Source organism: Sorex araneus, chromosome 7, assembly GCF_027595985.1.
Source record: "Sorex araneus isolate mSorAra2 chromosome 7, mSorAra2.pri, whole genome shotgun sequence".
Lineage (NCBI taxonomy): Eukaryota > Metazoa > Chordata > Mammalia > Eulipotyphla > Soricidae > Sorex > Sorex araneus.
In genome coordinates, this window is record NC_073308.1 from 58,996,347 (window position 1) to 59,022,798 (window position 26,452).

Sequence of the window (26,452 nt, forward strand, 5' to 3'; positions counted from 1 at the left end):
AAAGAAAGAAAGAAAGAAAGAAAGAAAGAAAGAAAGAAAGAAAGAAAGAAAGAAAGAAAGAAAGGAAGGAAGGAAGGAAGGAAGGAAGAAAGAAAGAAAGAAAGAAGGAAAGAATTACAAAGAAAACTACATAACGCTACTCCATGAAATCAAAGAGGACATGAGGAAATGGAAACATATACCCTGCTCGTGGATAGGGAGAATCAATGTTGTCAAAATGGCAATACTCCCTAAAGCATTATACAGATTCAATGCGATCCCTATAAATATACCCATGACATTCTTCAAAGAAATGGATCAAGCAATCCTAAAATTCATATGGAATAACAAACGTCCAAGGATAGCTAAAACAATTCTTGGGAAAAAGATGATGGGAGGCATCACCATCCCCAACCTCAAACTTTACTACAAAGCAGTAACAATTAAAACAGCATGGTACTGGAACAAAGGCAGAGCCGTAGACCAATGGAACAGGGTGGAATATCCCTACACACAACCCCAAATGTATGACCATCTAATCTTTGATAAGGGAGCAAGAGAAGTGAAGTGGAGCAAGGAAAGCCTCTTTAACAAATGGTGCTGGCACAACTGGACAACCACATGCAAAAAAATGGGTTTAGACCTTGACCTGACACCATGCACAAAAGTCAGATCAAAATGGATTAAAGACCTCAACATTAGACCACAAACCATAAGGTACATTGAAGACAAGGTCGGCGAAACCCTCCACGATATTGAAGATAAGGGTATCTTCAAAGGTGACACGGAACTAAGCAATCTAGTAAAAACAGAGATCAACAAATGGGACTACATTAAACTAAAAAGCTTCTGCACCGCAAGAGATACAGTGACCAGAATACAAAGACTATCCACAGAATGGGAAAGGATATTTACACAATACCCATCAGATAAGGGGTTGATATCAATGGTATATAAAGCACTGGTTGAGCTCTACAAGAAGAAAACATCCAACCCCATCAAAAAATGGGGCAAAGAAATGAACAGAAACTTTACCAAGGAAGAAATACGAATGGCCAAAAGGCACATGAAAAAGTGCTCTACATCACTAATCATCAGAGAGATGCAGATCAAAACAACTTTGAGATACCACCTCACACCACAGAGACTAGCACACATCCAAAAGAACAAAAGCAACCGCTGTTGGAGAGGATGTGGGGAGAAAGGGACCCTTCTTCACTGCTGGTGGGAATGCCGACTGGTTCAGCCCTTCTGGAAAACAATTTGGACGACTCTCAAAAAATTAGATATTGAATTCCCATTTGACCCAGCAATACCACTGCTGGGAATATATCCCAGAGAATCAAAAAAGTACAATCGAAACAACATCTGCACATGTATGTTCATCGCAGCACTGTTTACAATAGCCAGAATCTGGAAAAAACCCGAATGCCCCAGAACGGATGACTGGTTGAGGAAACTTTGGTACATCTATACAATGGAATACTATGCAGCTGTTAGAAAAAAGGAGGTCAAGAATTTTGTAGTTAAGTGGATGGGCATGAAAAGTTTCATGCTGAGTGAAATGAGTCAGAAAGAGAGAGACAGACATAGAAAGATTGCACTCATCTATGGTATATAGAATAACAGAGTGGGAGACTAACACCCAAGAACTGTAGAAATAAGTACCAGGAGGTTGACTCCATGGCTTCGAGGCTGGCCTCACGTTCCGGGGAAAGGTCAACTCAGAGAAGCGATCACCAACTACATTGCAGTCGAAGGCCTTGTCGGGGAAGGGAGTTGCGGGCTGAATGAGGGCTAGAGACTGAGCACAGCGGCCACTCAACACCTTTGTTGCAAACCACAACAGCTAATTAGAGAGAGAAAGCAGAAGGGAATGCCTTGCCACAGTGGCAGGGTGGGGTGGGGGGGAGATGGGATTGGGGAGGGTGGGAGGGACACTGGGTTTACGGGTGGTGGAGAATGGGCACTGGTGAAGGGATGGGTTCCCAAACTTTGTATGAGGGAAGTGTGAGCACAGAAGTGTATAAATCTGTAACTGTACCCTCACGGTGATTCTCTAATTAAAAATAAATAAATTAAAAAAAAAAAAAAAAAAAGAAAGAAGGAAAGAAAGAAAGAAAGAAGGAAAGAAAGAAAGAAAACGAGGAGAAATGGCGTATCTGAGGGGTCTGAGTTCTGTTTTTTGTTGTTGTTGGCCACACTGGGAGGATGCTAGGGGAACAAACATGTACCAGGAACTGAACCCAGACTGCCCGCAGATTCCATCCAGCCAATGAGGTATTTCTCCAGCCCAGGAGTGAATTTTTGCTCTGGTAACATAGGCCCGGGGGTGGGGGGTGTCTCCTTCACCCCCCTCCCCCTATCCCTCCCTCCCCTCTGACTGGAAACAAAGAGTACCTCCTCAGATGTGCCAGGCACTTGAAGGAAAAGAGGAAAGTGGAAGAAAGCAGGCAGTGCCAACTCGGGCCTGGGGCTGGGGGCCACCAATACAACTGTTGTGAGAGGAGGGTATGCCCAAGGGCTGCAGGATATAGAAACAAGCTTTAAATGTGCTGGGAAGCAAGGCAGGCCTCCTGGAGGAGGCTATCTTTGCTCTCTGAAGCCTGAGCAGCAACTGGGTAAAAAAAAAAAAAAAAAGAAAAGAAAAGCTGCAGAAAGCAGGAAGGAGCAGCAAAGGTGAGTGTGAGGGTCCCCGGGGTGGGAAGGGGGAGGAGGGTGCAGCGCTCTCTGCTAAACATGGGCCCACCTTTGAAGGACTCTGAAGCAGAGGCATGATGGTGAGATTTGTGGTTCCAGAGGATGACAGTGGAAGGGCACGGAGGTGCAGGTGCCGCTAGGATGGACGAGAAAGGCAGGTGGGGGGGGGAGGGGGGCGGGAGGGGGTGGCCTTTAGCTCCTGCGCTGGTGACAAGGAGGGAAGCCAAGATGTAGGCTATTTTCCCATCTCCGCCCACCCACTCACAGAGAAAAATGGAGGGGGGGGGTCAGGGAATTGGTAAGCTGAATGTGGGGGGCAGTCGGTTTGTGGTTCCTATGGAGGATCCCACCCAGGAGGAACCTGAAGGGGGTGAAACAGAGACACAGAGGGGGCGACTGTCTGCTTCCCCCTGGGTGCCAAGTGCAGGGGTAGCTCGAGGCCTGTTTCACTCAGCCCCCACCCCCCAGACAGAGCGGCTCACCCCCGGGAGACTGTTTCCCACCTCCTCCTGCATAACTGCCCGCAGCAGAGCCCGCGCACGACGCCTGTCATTTAGCTGTACACGCGTGACAGGATCTTGCTGAAGCCCGTCCTTCTGCCTTTAACATGCCTCCCTGGAGAGGGCCCGTGTCCGAGGAAGCGCCCACTCTACGTCAGTGTGAGTAGGACTCAACCCGAGAATTGGTGGGATCGAGGGATACACACCACCCCCCTCTGACATTTACCCAGTGTGAACTGAGTTATTAAGAAGAAACAGGATTGGGGCTGGAGTGATAGCATAGCGGGTAGGGCGTTTGCCTTGCACGCGGCCGACCCGGGTTCAAATCCCAGCATCCCATATGGTCCCCTGAGCACTGCCAGGGGTGATTCCTGAGTGCATGAGCCAGGAGTGACCCCTGTGCATTGCTGGGTGTGACCCAAAAAGCAAAAAAAAAAAAAAAAAAAAGAAGAAGAAGAAGAAACAGGATTGAGTACAGAGGTGAGCGGCAATGCCACCAGGCTTAAGGGGACCAAGAATGAGGGCTCGGAGCTCAGAGAGAAGACAGAAAGGCACCGGAGAAAGGCCCCATAACCAAGCAGGAGAGGCTGAAACAAGGGTGAGCATGTTGCCGAAGGACGAGAAGAATTACCCAAGCAAAGTGAGACACGGCCTGCTGCTTCGGACAAGGCGACAGCCGCTGAACCCAACGGCGAGGCCCCAGGAACTGCAAAGGCCGCTGTAGCAACATTTTATGACTTTATGACTTTAGAAGCACTTCCTGCCAAACGCAGCAGGCAAACCCCAGCCTACGAGGTGAAGAGGGCAGAGCTTGACTCTTGTTTCCCAAGCCACAGTTCTGCTTTCTCAGCCTCTCCTGATGTTGGGGTTCTTGTGACCCGGGCTCTGGCGATTACAGATAGTGGCAGCCGTCACCTTCCTGCGTGCATGGCAACAGGATGAGAAAGAAAACTCTAAAGAGGGGGCTGCTTTCTGCGAGGCGTTAGAGCCTGGCACTGACCCCCAGGGCCTGGAGCCAGCAGAGGGAATGTCCGGGCAGCAGTGCTGAGCAGTTTCAGGGGTGCCTCTGCCTGGAGCGGCAGCCTCAGGGCTTACATCCAGCGGTGCTCAGGACGTATTCCTGGCCCTGCACTCAGGGATCACTCCTGGTGGTGCTCAAGGGAACATGGGATGCCGGGGATCAGATCCAGGTTGGCCGCATGCAAGGTAGGTGCCTTATCTGCTGTGCTGCTGAGGTTTGGGTCCTCATTCTAGACTTTCTCATCGCACAATGTAGGCCTCGTTCACAGCTGAGTAACTTCCAAACCTGAGTCTCTGGATTTCTTGAAAATTCTCTGAGTTGTTTATTATTATGCTTAAAATGATTATTAATTAATTTTTAAAAGCACTACTAGGAGCTGGGGGGAGGGAGAGAGAGAGAGAAAGGGAGGGAGACAAAGAGGGAGGGAGGAAGACAGAGAGAGAGAAAGAGAGAGGAGGGAGACAGAAAGAGAGAGGGAGACAGATAGAGAGAGAGAAAGAGAGAGGGAGACTGAAAGAGAGACACAGAGAGAGAGAGAGAGAGAGAGAGAGAGAGAGAGAGAGAGAGAGAATATGTCCAAGGTCCGGGCATTAAGGCTTTTGCCTTGCATACAGCTGGCCTGGGTTCAATTCCTGGCACCACATAAGACCCATCTCCCAACGCCCGCCAGGAATGAATCCCAGCGCACAGGAGAGGAGTAAACCCAGAGCGAGACTGGGTAGAGCCATACAGATAAACCAACCATGGAGGAGGGGAATGGTGCGGGGACACTGAGAAAACGGTGAGAGAAAGCAGACAGCCTGGAGGAGAATGTGGCATGCAGGAGCCCCTCTCACAGGCAGTATTGTGAATCATAGTTCCTCAGATTTTTTTAAATTGTTTTTTCTTTAAAGGCCAGGAGAGATGATACGGAGAATAAGGTGCTTGTCTTGCATGTGGGACCCCAGTTTATCCCCAGCACCACATGGTCCCCTGCACCGAGAGCTACGGGTTGGCCTCCTCTGGACAGGTGTGCTGGGTAAACGGAGTCACCCATGTGTGGCCTTGTGTGACCAGCATCTCACTGAGCAAGTCTGCCCTGAGGCTCTCACCCCCCCTCTGCCCCCACCCCCCACCGCCCCCACCACCCCGCAGGCTCAGTGCCGCCTCATCTACACTACCGTGGTGATGCTTAAGGGTTTCAGTGTCCTAGTGGGATTTCATAATGGTTTTGCTTGCTCTTCCTTAAGGAATAATAATGCTGAGTATCCTCCCTCCCTCCCTCCCTCCCTCCCTCCCTCCCTCCCTCCCTTCCTTCCTTCCTTCCTTCCTTCCTTCCTTCCTTCCTTCCTTCCTTCCTTCCTTCCTCCCTTTCTCCCTCCCTTCCTTCCTCTTTTTCTCCTTCTTCCCTCCCTCCCTCCTTCCCTTCCTTCCTTCCTTCCTTCCTTCCTTCCTTCCTTCCTTCCTTCCTTCCTTCCTTCCTTCCTTCCTTCCTTCCTTCCTTCCTTCCTTCCTTCCTTCCTTCCTTCCTCCCTACCTTCCCAGCAGTTCTTAGGGCCTTCTCCTGGCCCTGTGCTGAGGGATCACCCCTTGAAGGTTTAGGGTATGACTGAGGTGCAGGGACCAAGTCCAGGTCAGCCGTGTGCAGCCCAGTGCCCCGCCTGCTGTACTGTTCTCCAGCCCCCGGTGAGGCCTTTCCATGGGCCCAGGGTCATTTATATATCTTCTTTGAAGAAATTTAGTAAAATCCCTTACCCATGAAAAATGTTTTTTTAATGTGATTAAATATACAATTTAAATATATATAACTTAGGAGGCAGAGAGCACAGTGAGTACTAGAATCCCAGAAGGTTCTACAAACACCAGCAGGAATCACCCCTGAGCACAGAGCTAGGAGTAACCCCTGAACACCGTCACACACCTATCGATAAAATTTCAAATTTACCATTTTAGCCATTTGATGTATGTATTTCAAGAGTATTAAGTACATTCAAACTATTTTAACACTTTCATTTTTGCCCATTTTATTTCTTCTTTTATTTTTTTGTTTATTTATTTTTTGCTTTTTTTTTGGGGGGGGTCACACCCAGCGATGCACAGGGGTTATTCCTGGCTTTTGCACTCAGGAATTACTCCTGGCGGTGCTTGGGGGACCATATGTGATGCCGGGGATTGAACCCAGGTCGGCCGCGTGCAAAGCAAACGCCCTACCCACTGTGCTATCGCTCCGGCCCCTCTATTTCTTCTTTAAAAAAAATTTCTTATGGGCCACACCTAGTGATGCTCAGGGGCAACTCCCAGCCCAGTGCTCAGGGGACCACATGGTGCCAGAGTCTGAACCCAGGGCTCTGGCATGCAGAACACGCACTCCAGCCCCCCGAGCCGTCTCTCCCACCCAATGATGCTGCCTTAATATTCTCGAACAGATTCTTTTTATGCGGAAATGAACTAGCTCTGCTGTCAGTAGCTAAGAACACTGACAGATGCACTAGGTTCTGTTAAATACCATCTTTTTAAAAATAACAACCTGTCAGACCGGAGAGACAGTACAGCGGGTAAGAACAGCCGAGTGTGGACCAAAAAAAAAAATCCCAACCAGCTAATAAAGTAGCAACCTGTCGACATCACAGCTGCCGTTCCATATTGGCCTCTGAGCCCTGGCGGGTTTTCTTCCTGAAGCTTCAGTCCTCCATCTGCAGCGCGCCACAGCCTAGCTAGCCTGGCACCTGAGTGCAGGGCCCCGCTACTGCGAGTGCGAGCAGAGTCGTCTGCAGCCCCTCTAATTATCTACACAAGTGCAGTGACAGCAGAGACCCCGCCCTCTCCCCTCCCTGTGCCCTTCCCCATGCCACTCTGCCCTGGCCACCTGTGAGCTTGTGAACAAGATGGATGGCCTCTGGAACCTATGGGTCCGCCTCACCGCTGCAGGCTTTGCGAAAACGTGGGAGCACAATACACAGATGCCAGTGAAATGGAATCAAACCTTAAGCTGCATTTTTTTTCCTGTGTTTGATTTTTTTTATTATTATTATTTCCAAAATCAGATATCTGTGATCCTTGATTTCAACCTTTTTCTCTTCCTGGACATGTTTGGCAGAGAGATTCTGAAACTGGGGAGCAGGGCAAATTTAATCAGTGGGTGTCTGGAGATTATAATTCTATGGGAAATGAATCTCCAGAGGGGGTGGTGGGTATGTAGTGCTGAAAGAAAGGGAGACTTGGGGCTAGGGTGATAGTACAGTGGGTAGAGCGTTTGCCTTGCACGTGGCCAACCTGGGTTCGATCCCTGGCACTCCATATTGTCTGTTAAGCACAGTCAGGAGTAATTCCTGACCGCAGAGCCAAGAATTACTGTGTATTGCCAAGTGTGGACCAAAAGCAAAATAAATAAATAAATAGGCAGTTGGGGGGGTCGGGGAGACTTCACAGACCCTGTGTTTGAAGCCCAGAGACAGGCTGGAGAAGAATATGTATTAGTGGGGACAGGGGATATTGGGGTGCTGCTCAGGGGACCAACAATGGAACCAGGGGTCTCCCATGGCTCTTGATGTGTGAGCTTCTGCCTTGGTGTGACCTGATGTTTTCTGTTTCTGGATTTTTGCTTGTTTGGGGCCGCACCCAGTGGTGTTTGGGGCTTCCTCCGGGCTCTACACCCAGGGATCACTATTGGCAGGACTCAGGGGCCCATATAATGTGCCAGGGATAGGTCAGGCCAGCAACATGCAAGCCAAGCATCCTACCCACTGTATTGTATGTTTACAGCCCCAAAGGTACATTTTTATTCACTCCCCTCTCTCTCTCTCTCTCTCTCTCTCTCTCTCTCTCTCTCTCTCTCTCTCTCTCTCTTTCTCTCCCCCTCGCCCCCTCGCCCCCCTCACCCCTCTTTCTTCATCTTTTTTTTTTCTTTTTGGGTCACACCCGGCGATGCTCAGGGGTTACTCCTAGCTCTACACTCAGGAATTACTCCTAGCAGTGCTCGGAGGACCATATGAGATGCTGGGAATCGTACTTGGGTCAGCCACGTGCAAGCAAACGCTCTACCCACTGCGCTATCGCTCCAGCCCCCTTCATCTTCTTTTTCTCTCTACACACAGACACAGCTCATTCATCTGAGGCTCCAAGAAACCATGTTCTGGCTCAGGATGTGTCTCATCAGTCCAGAGCATGTCCTGCTTGTGTGAAGGTCAGGTAACGGCCAAACCGAGATCAAACCAAAGCAACACAGAACCAGGAGACAGCAGGAGGAACACCAACGGAGCCACTGAGCACAGCAGGGGGAAGCTCTGCCAGCAAAGGAGCGTTAACAACTTAGCCCAGGGGCTCGCAGAAGCTCATGGTGGGTGCTCAGCTATGAACCTCCACAACCGTTAGGAAACAGCCTCCTTCTGGTGCTTCAGAGAAACTGACCTCACAGCTCCTTCTCCTTGATAGGAGATGAGTAAGAAGGATCCAAGTTACAATGGGAGTCCAGGGACTAAGAAACCAAATGAGGCTAAACAATTAATTTTAGATCAAATACAAAGTCAGCAGAGAGAAATAAACACCAAACTAATATTTCAAAAACAATTGGGAATTTGACAAGGAAATTACTCCGGGTGTCCATTAGAATAAAAACAGACGCCATTATTCTGTCTGCTTGAAATGATGACGTATTGATCTCAGATGGATCCATTAGCCATGGAGAGATGCTCCCGAATCTCCGGGGATGTTACTCAGTCGAGGCACCAGATATTTAAAAACCAAGTAACACATTAAAGGTTGAGACAGAAAGCTACTTTTAATCATTACTCTTGGGGTTGTAGTGATAGCATAGTGGGTAGGGCATTTGCCTTGCTCACGGCCAACCCGGGTTTGAATCCCAGCATCCCATATGGTCCCCCAAGCACCGCTAGGAGTAATTCCTGAGTGCAAAGCCAGGAGTAACCCCTGTGCATCACCGGGTGTGACCAAAAAAGAAAAAAAAAATCATTACTCTTAAGTCCTTGCCAAAAATGCACTTACTAGGACCCCACGTATTTTAAATATATGTCATGCTTTTCAAGTTTTATAAAAGCAAGCGAAAACCTTACTCAAACAAAATAAAAACAAGCAAAAGACTTTTTTTTAGAACTGTATTTAGAACTACCGTGATTTTATTTTATTTTATTTTGTTTTTTGCGTCACAACCATCAATGCACAGGGGTTACTCCTGGCTCTGCACTCAGGAATTACTCCTGGCAGTGCTCAGGGGACCATATGGAATGCCGGGAATCGAACCCAGGTCTGCTGCATGCGAGGCATACAACACCCTCCCTGTTGTGCTATTGCTCCAGCCCCTAGGACTATCATGATTTTAAATTGATTCAATTGTTGCATTAAAGATAAAGAAAAAAAAAAGGAACTATAAAAGTGTTTCTTTCAAAATCTTCTTTTTATCCAACATGCAAGGAAAATAAGGTAACAATGGAATACTTTTCCTCTGCTATAAGATACTTTCAGGGGCTGGAGTGATAGCACAGCGGGTAGGGCGTTTGCCTTGCACCTGTCAACCCGGGTTTGAATCCCAGCATCCCATATGGTCCCCTGAGCACCGCCAGGGGTGGTTCCTGAGTGCGCAGCCAGGAGTAACCTCTGTGCATTGCCAGGTGTGACCCAAAAAGCAAAAAAAAAGATACTTTCAGGGGCCAAAAAGACAGGATAGGGGGGAAGGCACTTGCCTAGCATGTAGCCAGCTGGCTTCATTCCTCAGCACCACATGTGGTTCCTGACCCGTCAAAAGTGATCCCTGAACACAGAGCCAGGAGTAAGCCCTGAGCACTGCCTAATGGGTCTCCAAACACCAGGAAAAAATTCAAAGTGTTCAATTTTTTGTTTGTTTCTATTTGGGGGCCATACCCGGCTGTGCTCAGGGCTTACTCCGAGCTCTGCCCTCAGAAGTCATTCCAGGTGGTGCTCAGAGGACCATGTGGAATGCCGGGAATCATGCAAGGCAAGCACCCTACCCGCTGTAGTATCTCTCGGGCCCGGCATTCAGTCTATTCTATCCCTAAATTCCCAAAGGCTCTGTGTGGTAGCTTTTGAAGAGGAAACTTTTAATAACTAGAAATGACAGACAGGAGTGCACAAGTCTTAGGGAAGTAACCCAATGACTCTGCACAAAGGAACCCCAATAATTGTACAGATCAAGAAAGAGAACACGGGGCCAGAGAGATAGTACAGTGGGTTGCAGTGCCTGGGGACTACTTCTGGCTTGGTGCTCCAGGAACCATGTGTTTGGGGGGATCAAACCTGGGGCTCTCACTTGCACTCTTGCAAAATGCAAAACTTGCACCCCAACCCTTCCATTTATCTCCTCCAAGTCTTGGCCAAGCTCCATAACCTAAAACTTCCTTTCCTTTTTTTTTTTTTGGCTATTGGGCCATCCCCCGCCATGCTCAGAGCTTATTCCTGGCTCTGTGCTCAGAGATCTCTGGAAACCAGAGACAGTACAGTGAGTAGGTTGTTCGCCTTGCACATGGCCAACCTGAGTTCAACCCCCAGTGCTGCATATGGTTTCCAGAGCACTACTAGAAATGATTCCTAAGCACAGAACCATGAGTAAGCCCTGAGCACCACTGGTGTGGCCCCCAAACCACATCAAACAAACTGGGATCAGCTGCCCAGAAGGCAAGTGCCTAAGCCCCTAAACCCCTGTACTACTTCTTCATCCTAAGGTTTTTTTTTTTTTTTTTGCTTTTTGGGTCACACCCAGCGATGCTCAGGGGTTACTCCTGGCTTTGCACTCAGGAATTACTCCTGGCGGTGCTTGGGGGACCATATGGGATGCCGGGGATCGAACCCAGGTCGGCCGAGTGCAAGGCAAACGCCCTACCCGCTGTGCTATCACTCCGGCTCCTTCATCCTAAGTTTTTAATACTAATATTGTATTACCTTTATATTGTGAGCTTAATAGTGATGCTGCTTTGTTCATTCTTGACAAAGGTTGCTTTGTTTATTTGGAGGCTTGTCGCCGCTCCCCCTTACCCCCACCCCTGCATTGCGTAGTGGTCAGAGGCTACTCCTGGCTCTGTGCTCAAGGATCACACCTGGTGGCCCTCAGGGGACCATACACAGCCCTGGAGATCTACCCAAGAAGGCCATGCACAAGGCAAACGCCCTACCCCTGTCCTCCCTGTATGCTCTCTCTCTGACACAACACTGGTTACTTTTGCACTTGCGTTCTGAATTTGATAAGCCTCCTTGAGGGGGTTATCAGTTGCAATATTTCTGTGTGGGAGGAATAATGGGGAATAATGGTAGGAGCAGGATAATTAGGGTAACGATAATGTTCTCTTCATCAGGATTCTGTTCATCAGGGAGCTGCTTTCACAAATGTTCACTTTGTGAAAATTTACTGAGCTATTTACTTAATAATGAGTGATTTTTTTTTGTTATGTATATGTGCTTCAGTAGAAATCAACTTCTCCCCAAATCTCTATTCAGAAAAGACATCTGCGCTCCGATGCTCATTGCGGCAGTATTCACAATAGCCCAAATCCGGAAACAACTCAAGTGCCAGGAACTGAGGAGTGGATAAAGAAGCGACGGCACTGTAGGGGGAATGTGAGGGGCAGAAGCGCAGGCTGGAGACAGGATCTCTGAGTGACCCATTCTCCGAGCTGGGCGAGATGAACAGGTCATAAATCAAAGTTTCCACCGGAACAGAGCAAAAGAGCAGACCCACGTCATGTGGTTGTTTGAGCAGGGACAGAACTAGAAAATGTCTACATGGAACTTAAAACAAAATGCGTTCAGCACTGATTACAGGGGCCAGAGCGATAGGACAGGGGGAGGGAGTTTGCCTTGCATGTGGGCCAGGCATCATTGAGAGTGATCCCTGAGTGCAGGGCCAGAAGGAAGCCCTGAGCACCACCGAGTATAAGCCCACTACTGATTATACCAATCATTACAGATGTTAGTAGCCATTGAGTATGTCTGATGAGAAAGTTGTTCTCGTAGAATCAGTGTCTCCTGTCTCTAACCTAAGTAAGCTGTGTGCAGACTGTGTTCATGACTGGACCTATATTGGCATTAGCCATGTTGAATCAGAGTACATAATTAGAGCTCTCTCTCTCTCTCTCTCTCTCTCTCTCTCTCTCTTTCTCTCTCTCTCGTGTCTCACATGTTTGTGCCTGATTTTTGGTCGGATTTCTGTAACAGTACATACACGCAGTGGAATGCTACTCAGCGACAGGAAAAGATGAAATCACTGAGTTGGCTGCTATGCGGATGGTTCTAGAGCATATCATGGTGGGTGAAGGAGAGGGACAGATAACAATGATCGCCCTCATGCATGGAATATAAAGGAACAGAGTAAGGCAAAGGCAACAGAAACAGAACTGGTCTTTAGTAAGAAGCTTGTCACTGTAGGGATGAAGGGAATTGGGCAGGGCGGGGGCGACACTGGGGTATGCTGGGGTATGGTGGAGGGGAGCTAACACTTTGGCCAATGGTGTGGTTCGAAGTGTTTTATGCATGAAACTCTGCCATTATCACTACTATAAATCTGATGCTCTAAATATAAATACTGTTACCCTAAAATAAATTTTGGTTTTTGTTTTTGAGTTACACCTGTCAATACTCAGGAATTACTCTGGAGGGGGGCGGGGATTATTCCAGGAGGTGCTCAGGGGACCATCTGTAGTGACAAGGAACAAATCTGGGTCTGAAGCATGTAAGGCAAGTGCCCAAACCACTGTCTCTTGAGCCTCTGCCTGAAACTTAAAATAAATAAATAAATAAATGCATACAAACTTAAAAAAATAAATTAGTTAAAATGTAAAAAGAAAATTGAGAAACTGGAGGGATAGTACAGAGGTTAAGGCCCTTGTCTAACCTGTGGAAGACCCTGGTTCAATTCCAGCACCACATATGGTCTTGTGAGCACTGCAAGTGTAACCCCTGAGCACAGAGCCAGGAGTAAGCCCTAAACACTAGCAGGTGTGGTTCAGCCTCTCCTTGGCCCCCCCCAAAAGAACCTAAAATCATCCCTGTGACATAGCATGCTTGCAAATGTCAGGTATTATTGTATATTATTACAAAACTTTCAAAGATGACCTTAGAATAGAGAAAAGTATACGGGGAGTGAATCCAGGTACTCCTGTGGATCCGTGTGTAAAGACTCTCACACACTCCTGAGGGCGACATCAAGGATAAAGAGAAGGCCAAGGACCGGGGAGAGGGTGCAAATGGAGCCCCTACTTTGTCTGACAGCACACGGTCCCCCAACCACAGTCAGGAGTGGGCCCCAAAACAAAACAAAAACACGGGCCAGTCTGCCCTGGAGCAACGAAGCAAACTTGGACCTTTTCCTTTACAGTCTGAGTCTCCATTCCCTCATCTGAACATGGAGGATAATAATTCCTACCTGGGGGGTGACGGGTACACATCAGGCCCTTGGCACACTCCCCCGGCATCCAGCCGGTGCTGAGTCAATGAATCAAGCTATCGCTGACAGCTGATGTTTCACACCCAGTGCCCCAGCTGGTGGCTGAGGAAGCCGGCGCCCTGGGAGGGGAGGGTGAAAGGAACCGGGGATCCGGAATTTCCCGGGGAACTTCGAGAACCCAAGAGAGGCAGAGACCAGGGTCACCCTGGCTGCTGCGGGCAGGACCACAGAGGAAGTCACTGGAATGGATGGTTCCGCAGGCAGCTGTGCCGCTCCGACTCCGAGGGCCCCAGAGAAAAACTCCCATCACGGTGACCACAGTGAGGAGAGCGAGGGCAAGGACCAGGGCACGTGTCCCAGTGCACTGTCCAGCTGCCCCTGCACCCAGGCACCCCACGGCCTCGGGCTTCCGGGACTCAAGGACAGGGAATGCAGAAGACAGATTTCCATGCACAGAGGGGATGGGGTGGGGGTACTGCTCTAAAAGCCCCCCCACTCCTAAGCCTTGCTCGGGGATGCGGGTACAGGTCAACGGCGTGTCCACTCCCAGGTACCCAGCCCTGGAATTCCACAGGTCATTACCGAGCAGTTTCTCTGACCCACTGAACCCAAATCCCAGAGAAGAACCACACTACGTGGTCACCCAGTTGGATGCCACCTGATCATGGGTCCCTCTGCCATCTGCTTGCCCCCAAGACGCCACCCCTCAAAAGCCACACTGGACAATTATGCCCCGGCTGACCTCTGTGTGCAGGGGGCCTGGGGGGTCCAGTGGGCCTGGGGTCCCCCCAGACAGTAACAGCCATGGCCCCACGCCCCCAAGTGACAGTGACAACGGTGGCCCTTGGCTCACAGCCTGTGCCAAGCACGGGAAGAGACGCTGCTCCCCCGGGCCTGGCACTTTCTTTGTCCCAGTTCAAGTGGCGTCTGGAGGGGCCGAGTCCTCGCTCAGGGCTCCTCCCAGTCCCCTTCCATAGTGATGCGTCGTGAGCACAAGGGCTGCCCCGGGACATCCAGAGGACACAGCACCGGGCTCAGTGACCCTCCCCAGGGGCAGACAGGTAGGGCGGCATTTCTTAGAAACCTCTGGTCACTGCTGTTTTTCTCCTAGTGTTTTGTTTGCTTGTTTGTTTTTGGCTTGGGGCCACACCTGGTGCTCAGAGCTTACTCCTGGCTCTGTGCTCAGGGATGACTCTTGGCGGGCTTAGGGGACTGGACTCAGTGTTGGGGATGGAACTGAGAAGCCTAACAGGGCCCCCTCCCACCACCTCTGGCTCCTGATTACACATGCGCTTCAAATAGAATCACGAAAGGTGGGTCAGGAGCTGCAGCTGAGAACTTTGTTGGTTCTTTATCTGCTTCCACAGGGGACACGCAGGGTGCGGGATCTCCCGCTGCGCCTGGACGCAGGGAGCTGCCTCCTGGGAAAGCCACGGACTTGAGGAGTCCACAGGACTTGTGCAACAGACAGAGGCCTCCCACGGCTTTACCCAAAGCTCTTCTGTTCCTTTTCTTTTTGTTTGTTGTTGAGCCACACCCCATAGTGCTCAGGGCTCGTTCCTGGCTCTGCGCTCACTCCTGGATCCTGGTGGGGCCCGGGGGACCATATGGGGTGCCAGGGACTGAACCCAGGCTGGCCACGTGCAAGGCAAGAGCCCTGCACTATCTCTCTGGACGAGGGCTTGTATTTCAAATTACTCAACACTGCAACCAGGAACATCTTGCAAAGTTATTTCAAAATTTCTCAGGAAGCACATGAGCGCTCTAACAGTACAAAGTTCTGAGGGCACATCGCGGCTTCCAGGCTGCTTTTTTTCTTTCTTTCTTTCTTTTTTTGGGTCACACCCAGCGATGCACAGGGGTTACTCCTGGCTCATGCACTCAGGAATTACTCCTGGCGGTGCTTGGGGGACCATATGGGATGCTGGGAATTGAACCCAGGTGGGCTGCATGCAAGGCAAACGCCCTACCGCTGTGCTATCACTCCAGCCCCCCAGACTGCATTTAAACAACATTGCCGGTCATACTCCTAGGAAGAGCTGGCCGCACTAGGGGAGGAAATTTATCCAGTGACAATGCCGGGCAGGGATACACAGGTTATATGCATCTACAGCTTTTTAGCATGCCCTATCCCCTTTTCTGTGAGGGAACAACAAACCCTATCCTGCTTAAGGGTTGAGTCAGTTCCCGGGACTGGAGTCTCAGCAGCTCTGGAACAGCTGTGAAGTCCAAGGTGGCCCCGGGTCCCGGGTGATGTCTAGGAATTTGTGGTCAGAGGAATTCACCGAAGTTATCTTTGCACAACAGCTGCAAAGCCTCAGGCACTTCCAGCTGGTCAGGTTTCTGCAGGGAAGTGGCAGCTGAGAGTCCATGTATGTATATCGGTGTGTCTGTGTGTCTGTGTATATGTGTATATATCTGTGTGTCTGTGTGTCTGTATATGTATGTCTGTGTGTTTGTGTATGTGTCTGTGTATGTGTGTGTATATGTGTGTATCTGTGTGTGTCTATGTGTATCTGTGTGTCTGTGTATCTGTGTGTGTCTGTGTTTCTGTGTATGTGTCTGTATATCTGTGTGTGTCTGTGTATATGTGTGTATGTCTGTGTGCCTATGTGTATGTATGTGTGTGCCTCTGTGTCTATGTGTCTGTGTATATGTGTGTGTCCATGTATCTCTGTATGTCTGTGTCTGTGTGTCTGTGTGTGTCTGTGTATGTGTCTGTGTGTCTGTGTATCTGTGTGTCTCTGTATGTATGTGTCTGTCTGTGTGTATGTGTGTGTGTCTATGTATGTGTGTGTGTCTGTGTATGTGTCTGTGTGTATGTGTGTGTGTCTGTGTGTATGTGTGTATGTTGTGTCTGTGTATTTGTGTGTGTGTCTGTGTGTCTACATATCTGTGTATATGTGTGTGTCAGTGTATATCTATATGTGTGTGTCTGTATGTGTCTGTGTGTCTATGTATGTGTGAGTCCGTGTGTACGTGTGTGTCTGTGTGTATGTGTGTGTGTCTATGTGTGTATATGTGTGTGTCACTGTATCTCTGTATGTGTATGTCTGTGTGCCTGTGTGTGTGTGTGTGTTCAAGCTCTCTGAGCCAGCAAACAATCTTGGAGAGCCGAGACTGCAGCTGAGATGAAATGCCCCCAGGGCAGGTGCCTTAAGGTGAGAAGAGGCAGGGCGTCCCACAACCCCATGAGCTGTGGCTCACTTTCTCCTTCTCACTCACCTTCATCTTTCCTGAGCCCCCCTAATGTCCTGGCCACAGACAGCAGAGCATGCGTCGTGGGGGGTGGGGGGTGGGGGAGGGAGTACCTGGATTTAAAAGGTAGGTAAGTGGACAAGGCGCTTGCCTTGCGTGCTGCAGACCTGGGTTTGATCCCTGCCACCCCATATGGTTTCCTGACCTCTGCCAGGAGTGAGCCCTGAGCCAGGAGTAAGCCTAAGCACAACTAGGGGTGGCTCAAAAACTTTCAAAAATCAAGAAAGGTGAAGAAAAGGCATTCGTATAAGTAAAGGCTGCACTTGAAACACGCTGACGGGTCCAAAGGCCCAGGAGCGGGGCGTGCCCACCAAAGAGGCCAGGCAACTGCTGTGTGCCTGGGGGTGGGGGCCAGGGGTTCACCCCATCCTGGCTCCACCTGGTCCTGCCAGGAATGGGAGAAGTGTCACCTGAAGGCAGGTGGAGTCTGAGGGGCCCAAGGAGCCCCCAGGTGGTCAGTAGGGGTCTTCACACCTGCCCTCTCCCTGCTCGCCTCTGGACGGACACAGGTTCAGGTCCTGTCCAAGGCCTCCCTGGAGCAATGACCCCTGCCCCCAGGTGCTCTGAGTGGTCTGTGTGTTCTCATACACAAATCACCTTTGCATCATTGGATTTACTACCCTCACCCCACCACCAGCTCCCAAAACGTGTGGGCTTGCAAGGCTGCACATCTGTTTTGTTAGTGTTGTTGTTGTTTAGAGTGGGGAGCTTTCTGGGTCACACCCCGCGATGCTCAGGGGTTAGTTACCCCCGGCTCTGCACTCAGGAATTACTCCTAGCGATGTTCGGGGACCATATGGGATGCCGGGAGGGCACGTGCAAGGCAAACGCTCTACGCACCACACTATTTCCATGGCCCCAAAGCCGCACATCTGGCTGAGCAGCAGAAATCCTGCAGATGAGCAGAGCTGGGGAGACTTAGGAAGGATGGAGGCGAGTTTTCTGATTCACCTGCGCTCCCCCTCCCCCGCCCCCCGCCCCCAGGGGCTTTGGTTAATACCAAACCCAGCCCACAGCCCGAGGCTCAGCAGAAAGGACAAGATGCTCCCATCAGAGCTGCCACCTGTGGGTGGGGGACCAAAGCACCTCAGGGCCTTGAATGCACGCCCCTGCTCCCCCACCCGTTCGGCTGAGCTGCGGCACCCCCAGGTGCCCTAGGAAAGGTGTCCCACCCCGCGCCAAGGAGGCACCCCGCCAAGACGGTGAGAGCCCCGCCTCCCCCACCGCCACCTGCCCAGCCAGGAACCACAAAGCACCCAGGTGGGCTGGCCCGGGCATTTCCGGTTCCACTGCCCTCCTGCCCGGCTCTGTGACTCCGAGGCTACTCTCCGGGGAGTCAAGGACAAAGGCTCTGGTTGCTGTCGGGCCGTGCCTGCGCCCCCGCTACCCGGGACCACAGTACCCTTTGAGCACTTTTATGGGGGCCCTAAAACTTTACAGCCGTCAACGACCCCGCCCCCCGCGCTGGAAGCCCTTTGCGCGGCGCCCGCTCCTCGCCCCCTTCCAGAAACGCGCCCGGGCTGCACCGGCTGGCAGGGGCTCTGCCTCTCCTCGCCTCCCGGGCAGACATCACCCCGCGGGAGCCTGGCCAGCACCCCCCAACAGCCGATGTCCTCCTTGGACAGGCAAACACCGGGGGAAACCAGCAACGCCTCCGCCGCGACGTGGCCGGGACGGTGCCCAGGCCAGGGTCGCCCCCGCGGCTCCTTACCCGAGTTCCATAGTCGCCTGGCTCGCGCGCCCGGCCCGGGCCCCAGCCACCTCGGACGCGGGGACTCCTCTCTCGGAGGCCAGAGGACAATCGGGCCCATTCTAGCCGGTGAAAGGGTGGCCCTTAGGAAAATCTAGGCGGCCGGTCAGCGCCAGCCCCAGGGGCGGGGGCTCGCGGTGTCAGGGACAGTGGGAGCCAATGGCCGGCCTCCCGCGGCTCTGTTAGCTGAAAGTGTTGGGTTTCATTCTCAAGGAGGGAGGAGGAGCGCGAGGAGCACCGCAGGACGGGGCAGGGTCCTCCTCTTCACAGCCCAGCAGAAGGAACGGGGTCCAAGGGGCTGGGGAGATAGTACAGCAGGTAAGGTGCTTGCCTTGCATGCAGCCCGCCAGCCACACGACACGGTCCCCTGAACATCCCAGGAATGATTCCTGAGGGCAGGAAGAAAGAGCCAGGAGAAACCCCTGAGCATCACCGAGGTGTCACCTCAAAACCAACGAAAAGTAATAATAATAAATAAAAGGAAAGGGGTCCAAGGTGGAGGGTATCATGGCATTTGGGGCCGGAGAGAAAGCTCAGTGGGCTGTGTGTATGCTCGGCATGCCAGAGCCCCGGGTTCAACCCTGGTACCACCTGTCTCATGTCCCTCCAGGCACAGCCAAAAGTTAGCCCTGGGCTCTGGCCCGCTGAGATACAGAAACCAAAGAATAAAAGAAAAATGGCAGGGGGGAAAAAAAGAGTAAGAAAGAAAAAAAGGAAGGAAGGAAGCAAGGAAGGAAAGAAGGAAGGAAGGAAGGAAGGAAGGAAGGAAGGAAGGAAGGAAGGAAGGAAGGAAGGAAGGAAGGAAGGAAGGAAGGAAGGAAGGAAGGAAGGAAGGAAGGAAGGACTTCAAGGAGCAGTTTGCTTAGCTCAGACTTTAAATCTAGACAGTTCATGCCAAACAATACACGCTAACCTACACGTGGCTGTTTAAAGTAAATATTATCAGGCATAAATCAAGCATGTGCTCCAGCCCTTTGGGCCATCTCCTCAGCCCATCTTTTCATTTTTGATGTCTATTGTGAGTAATGCCTGTATCACCTACAATGTGTTGCATCATGTAAGACAATATTGTTGAAGATTCTGATAGATGATTCGGTTGTAAACAGACCTGGAAACTTACAGCATTGATACAGAGTTGCACTGTTGAGGTATTTTCTTTATCATTTTTGGTTTGTTTTAACTTTTGACTTTTTGGGGGAAACAACAGCCAGTGCTATTCAGGGGTTACTCCTGGCTCTACACTCAGGAATTGCTCCTGGCAATACTCAGGGGCCCATATGGAATGTCAGGGATTGAACCCAGGTCAACTGCCTGCGTGCAAGGCAAGTGCCCTACCCACTGTACTATCTCTCTGGCTCCTCCCTGGCTCCTCCCTTATCATTTTCTTTTCATTTTTTTCCCCCTTCTGGTTTTGGGGCCACACCCTGCCGTGCACTATGCAATACAGTGTTGCAGATTGAACCCCGGGCTCAGAATGCTGAGCCTTGCGCCAGTCTGTGAGCTGTCTCTTCAGCTTCCTTCTGAAGTTCTTGAAACATTTTCTTCTCTACAGCTTCTTTATGACAAGCATACACTGCACAATACATGCAACATACAAAATACGGACTAATTGACTTTATATGATTGGAAGGGATTAGATAACCTCCGAGGCAAACATAATCAGTAGCTCAAAACCTGAGGAGTCCAGGGAAGTTGGTGGGGAAGGATCCTGGGACAAGTGTGGCGGAATCTAGATTGGGGCAGTAGTTCTGCGGCTGTAAATGACTTTGATGGTGTTGGAAACTATATCAATCAATATTAATAATGAATAATACAAAAATATCTGATCAAGAAGCCTTCTGATCAACAGCAGGTTACTAGTAAAGTTTGGGGAGAGTCAGAAGTTACAAGTTACAGGGTGGAGGGATGTTAGCATGACTGGGGTGGGTGTGGCACAATTAACATGCATGCCCGAAAGCATCAGTATTGTTACTGTAAATAATGGTACCTCTGGGGCAGAGCATAGTACAATAGGGAGAGTGCTTGCCTTGCATGTGGCTCATGTTCAATTCTCAGCATCCCATAAGGTCCGCCAAACTCACCAGAAGTGATTCCTGAGTACAAAGCCAGGAATAATCCCTGAGCCCTGCCGGATGTGACCCAAAAATAATTTTAAAAAATAATAATGGTACCTCAATAACAAAAATAACTTTTGAAAAGCAAAAACCAATAAGACTGAACTATACAAAAGCTTTTAGACTTTCAAAGGGAGGGGGCTGGAAAGTGCAGTGGGTGGGGTATACGCCTTGTACACGGCCTCTATGGGTTTGAGCCCCAGCATCCCACATGGTCCCCTAGGCACATCCAGGAATAATTTCTGAGTGCAGAGTCAGGAGTATGCCTGAGCATCACCAAGTTAGGCCCCCCAAACAAACAAACAAAAAATGACTACAAAGAAGAGCAATGTAGTTCTTTTTCTTTTTCTTTTTTTTTTTGGGGGGGTCACACCCAGCAATGCTCAGGGGTTACTCTTGGCTTTGCACTCAGGAATTACTCCTGGTGGTGCTCAGGGGACCATGTGGGATGCTGGGGGTCGAACCCAGGTTGGCCGAGTGCAAGGCAAACGCCCTACCCGCTGTGCTATTGCTCCAGCCCCTGTAGTTCTTTTTCTGTTGGGCATGGACTGGGTGACTGGAGAGATACACACAAATCAGGGAAGAAATGAAACCAACCTGTTGAACTTGTAAAGTTTTATTTTGAGAAAACCACCACAGAAATTTAGAAATTGCGATTTCTAGATAATCTCAATTTTTAGAGGGAAATCCAATACCCTGCGAAATGAAATAATTTGGGGCAGGAGACAGAGAGGGTGAGGTGCTTGCCATGCACGTGGCTAACCTGGGTTCGATCCCCACCACTGTATGGGGCCCCCTGAGTCCCACCAGGAGTGATCCCTGAGCAGAGCCAGGAGTAAGCCCTGTGCACAGCAAGGAGTGGTCCAAAACCCAAAACCAAACAAACAAAACTCCAAAATTGAAATGACTCGGCCCAGAGTAATACAGGGAGTTAGTGGCAGAACCAGGACTCGGATTCAAAGCTCTGAACTCCTAGTCCAGAGTTCTCTCTACTACTCTACACACAAATAATTAAGAAACTCATCTTAGTTAATCTTTGACTAAGTGGACGTCTAATTGCCTACCTCTGAGGGATTATTCCTGTTCTCTATAAACCTCGATTATAATGGCCTATAAATGATATTCACATTTCACAGCATTTACTACTTCTTTATGTATTTTATTAAAAACCAGCAAGGAAGAGATTCACAGCCTGCATCGTAGAAAGGACTAGATTTGTACTTCATTTGAACACAGGTGAACTTTTGGGAAACTGTATCAGGAAACGGACTGGAGATAAAGAGGAAACTGTGAAAACAGAAGACATTGCCAGGAATTTCATCCAGGAAACACAACTAGGGCTGGAGAAATAGTACAAGGGTTGAGGGCCTTGCCTTGCCTGTAGCCGGCCCTGGTTTGATCTCTGGTACGCAGAGATCCCAGAACACAGTCAGGAGTGACTCCTGAGAATGGGACTGAGAGTTGCCCCTGTGAGCATCGCTGAGTGTAGTCTACCAGCCCCCCTGCCAAAATAAATAAATAAATAAATAAATAAATAAATAAATAACACAACCAGAAACACTAAAGCTCAGTTGTCTGACATATCCTGATTTACTTCCAGGTTTCTTTATTTCTCAACCATCCCTTCCTGGTTCTAACCTACTATTATTAATAAAAACAATAGACAAAATAACTATAGAAGCAATGTATATTCTTTCTTATTTTAATTTATTTTAGTTGTGGATCTAAATGTGACAGTGCTCATGGCTTACTCCTGGCCTTATACTCAGGGATCACTCCTGGCAGTGCTCAGGGAACCATATGGGGATGCCAGGGATCAAATCTAAGTCAGCCGTGTAGAAGGCAAGTGCCCTACCCACTAGACTATCTCTCTAGCCCACTATCTGTGTTCTTATTTATTTATTTATTTTTGCTTTTTGGGTCACACCTGGTGATGCACAGGGGTTACTCCTGGCTCCGCACTCAGGAATTACTCCTGGCGATGCTCAGGGGACCCTATGGGATGCTGGGAATTGAACCCGGGTTGACCGCGTGGAAGGCAAACGCCCTACCACTGTACTATCACTTTAGCCCCATGCCTGTGTTTTTAAAAGAAGGGGAATGGTCTCCTGAGAGCTGCCAAAATGATTCCCAAGTTCAGACTGTGAGCACTGCTGGGTGTGGCCCCCAAAATGAAACAAAAAGACAGAAAAAAAGATGACATCACTACTTTCTAAATTTCAAGCCATTAGACACTGCAATTCAGAAAATGACTGTATGTTCATTGAGATACTCTCATTCAATTAAAATGTTCCCCTTGATCCAAAACAGCTACCTCTTAGTCACCCCTTCTTGGCAACGTAAAGCTTCAATTACCCAGAAGCAGAGTTTAACCCAACTCTTCCAAAAAGTCAGAGTCCCAGTTAATGACACTCACCATCCCCCGGGACACTGGTTATCAAGCCCCTGATTTGCCAACATCCAAAATACTCTACCGGAGGGAAAACATTAATTTTTCTACTGATATTTAAAAATATATACAGATATTTTTACCTATAGAAAACTACTTTCATGTCAAGAGTTCATATAACATAAGACCTTGGTGTATTGAATAAAGTTACTAGGAGCTAGAAGGATAGTATAGAGGGTAGGTTCCATCTCCAACACCCCATATGGTCTCCTGAGCACTTTAGGTGTGAAGCTGGAGAGTAGAGCTAGGAAAAAGCCTTGATACCACTTGATGTGGCCCCAAACCATACATATATCACTGTATCACTGCCATCCTGTTGCTCATCGATTTGCTCGAGCAGGCACCATATATATGTATTTAAAATTACAGCAAAGTCATTGCAAAAATACTAGGGTGAGTGGTCAGATTCCTAAGGAATCTCAGATGATTCTTCTCAGAGCTTACTCCTGGCTCTGCAGTCAGGAATCACTCCTGGTGGAGTCTTGGAGGACTGGGTTTGGTACTGGGATTGAGTCCAGGGAAGCCTCATTCAAGGCAATGCACTGCTGAACTATCATTCCATCCCCTTAAAATTCTTCTTTTTTTTTTTGGATCACACCCAGTGATGCTCAGGGGTTACTCCTGGCTTTGCGCTCAGGAATTACTCCTGGCGGTGCTCAGGGGACCATATGGGATGCCGGGTATCGAACCCGGGTCAGCTGCGTGCAAGGCAAACGCCCTACCAGCTGTGCTATTGTTCCAGCCCCTAAAATTCTTTTTTAAAAGGAAACAGAAGGAGGGCTGGAGCGATAGCACAGCGGGTAGGGCATTTGCCTTGCACGCGGCCGACCCGGGTTCAATCCCCGGCATCCCATATGGTCCCCCAAGCACCGCCAGGAGTAATTCCTGAGTGTAAAGCCAGGAGTAACCCCTGAGCATCGCTGGGTTGTGACCCAAAAAGCAAAAAAAAAAAAAAAAAAGGAAACAGAAGGGTTGCATAGGCAGTATGGCTTAGCCAAGAGTACAGGGGTTGGAGAGAGAGTATAGCAGGTAAGGCACATGCCTTGCATGTAACCTGTCCAGGTTAGATTCCTGGGATTACATATGGTCCCTTGAGCACAGAGCCAAGAGTAAACCCTGAGCACCACTGAACGTGGCCCCTAAACAAAGAAAAGTAAATTCAATTTAAAAAATAAGAGTAGGGGGCTGGAGCGATAGCGCAGCGGGTAGGGCATTTGCCTTGCACGCGGCCGACCTGGGTTCAAATCCCAGCATCCCATATGGTCCCCTGAGCACCGCCAGGAGTAATTCCTGAGTGCAGAGCCAGGAGTAACCCCTGTGCATCGCCAGGTGTGACCCATAAAGCAAAAAAATAAAAATAAATAAATAAAAATAAAAAATAAGAGTAGAAGCTGAAGACTGAACCATCTGTAACAGTGTAGGGCTTTGTAGCTGGAAGGAAGAAAGCCACAATCTTTCTTGAGATTGACACGGCTTTGATTTTCTTCTGCTTTCTCACTCAGATCAGCCCATGACTTATTTAAGAGGTGAAAGATTCTAAACATGATCCATTAAACTCTGATCGTTCAGATCAGAATGCATCTATTCTTTGTAGCTGAGGCAATTTAGAACTAATTATGTGGATGTTTCACTATGTATAATTCTATGTGATTTCCTTCTACTTTTTTTTTTCTTTTTGGGTAACACCCGGCAATGCATAGGGGTTACTCTTGGCTCATGCACTTAGGAATTACTCCTGGCAGTGCTCGGGGGACCATACAAAATGCTGGAACCATGGAATGCTGGTCGGCTGCGTGCAAGGCAAATACCCTTCCCGCTGTGCTATCACTCCAGCCCCTTCCTTCTACTTCTTTTTTTTTCTTCATTATTATTATTATTTTTTTTTGCTTTTTGGGTCACACCCGGCGATGCTCAGGGATTACTCCTGGCTCTGAACTCAGGAATCACTCCTGGCGGTGCTCAGGGGACCATGGGGGATGCTGGGAATTGAACCCAGGTCGGTCACATGCAAGGCAAACGCCCTACTCGCTGTGCTATCGCTCCAACCCCTTCCTTCTATTTCTTGACAGAGTGTGATGGGAAGAGTTTAAATCAGATTTAGAGTTCCTGAGCCATGAACAGGAAGGACTCTGCCAGCCAATGGTAACAGAAAGTACTTTAGTTTTTCCAACCATACTGATGGACTTTCACAGGCCTCCTATGCTTTTAGCTCTGTCCCCAAGGGTCAGTGACCCACACTTGTAAAATTATGCCTAAAATCAAACTCTTGCCATAGAAAAGAGAAGCTGGTTGACTTACACAGTAGACCAAATGGTGGTCTTGGATCCTTTTTGCCCAATATATAGTCCACAGAGCTAAATGATAACAAGCTTCAAGACCTCAAAGATTTTCAAGTAGTTGGTAAAGACCAGGAGTGGGGGTGCTGAAAATGTCCTACAGGATTAACCCCAGAAGCTATAATAATGGGTTGTTCTAACTTGTCTTGCATGCATCAGACTGGGGTTTGATTCCTGATACCCGATCTGGTCCCGTAAGCCTGGAAGGAGTGATCCCTGAGCACAGAGCCAGAAGTAAGCCCTGAACAGTGATGAATATGAGTCAAACACCAATAAATAATTAAATAAAAGGGTTGTTCTAGAACCAGGAGTAATCCCATGTTTTCACCAATAATCCAAATAATGGAAGGCAACTGACATTGATTTTAAAGAAGCTGCACACAGAGCTACCTCTTTAGAAACAGGATGGGAGCTTAGTAACAAGGGCAACATGATAGATACAGCATCTGCTATGTCACTGTCACTGTCACTGTCATCCTGTTGCTCATCGATTTGCTCGAGTGGGTACCAGTAACGTCTCCATCATGAGATTTGTTGTTACTGTGTTTGGCGTATCAGATATGCCACAGGTAGCTTGCCAGGCTCTGCTGTGTGGGCGAGATACTCTCGGTAGCTTGCCGGGCTCTCCGAGAGGGGCGGAGGAATCAAACCTGGGTCAGCTGTGTGCAAGGCGAATGCCCTACCGGCTGTACTTTCGCTCCAGCCCACCTCCAAATATGGCAGCAGTTTTTCTATTTAGGCAACTCTGATGATCTGTGCATGTAGGCCAGCTTCCCCAAGGAGGTAAAGTTATGTCTTGTTCATTCTTTGATGGTTTGTTCTTTCTCTCTTTTCTTTCTTTCTTCTTTCCTTCCTTCTTTCTCTCATTTTCTTTCTTTCCTTTTTACCTTCCTTCCTTCCTTCCTTCCTTCCTTCCTTCCTTCCTTCCTTCCTTCCTTCCTTCCTTCCTTCTCTTCCTTC

General features: G+C 49.2%; 1 protein-coding gene across 6 annotated transcripts in view; it reads right to left on the reverse strand.

Annotated features, from left to right (window-relative positions):
- The window catches only part of TRIM2 (tripartite motif containing 2), a 164,765-nt gene that overhangs the window by 101,538 nt on the left and 36,775 nt on the right, over positions 1-26,452 (reverse strand). Inside the window, exon 1 of one of the 6 annotated variants that reach the window (XM_055144778.1) lies at positions 18,555-18,700. The exons of 4 other annotated variants lie outside the window; for them this stretch is intronic. The gene's annotated coding sequence lies outside the window, so the exon portion shown is untranslated. Of the gene's footprint in view, positions 1-18,554; positions 18,701-26,452 lie in introns of those variants that run through there. One more of the 6 variants, XM_055144777.1, reaches the window with a different exon arrangement.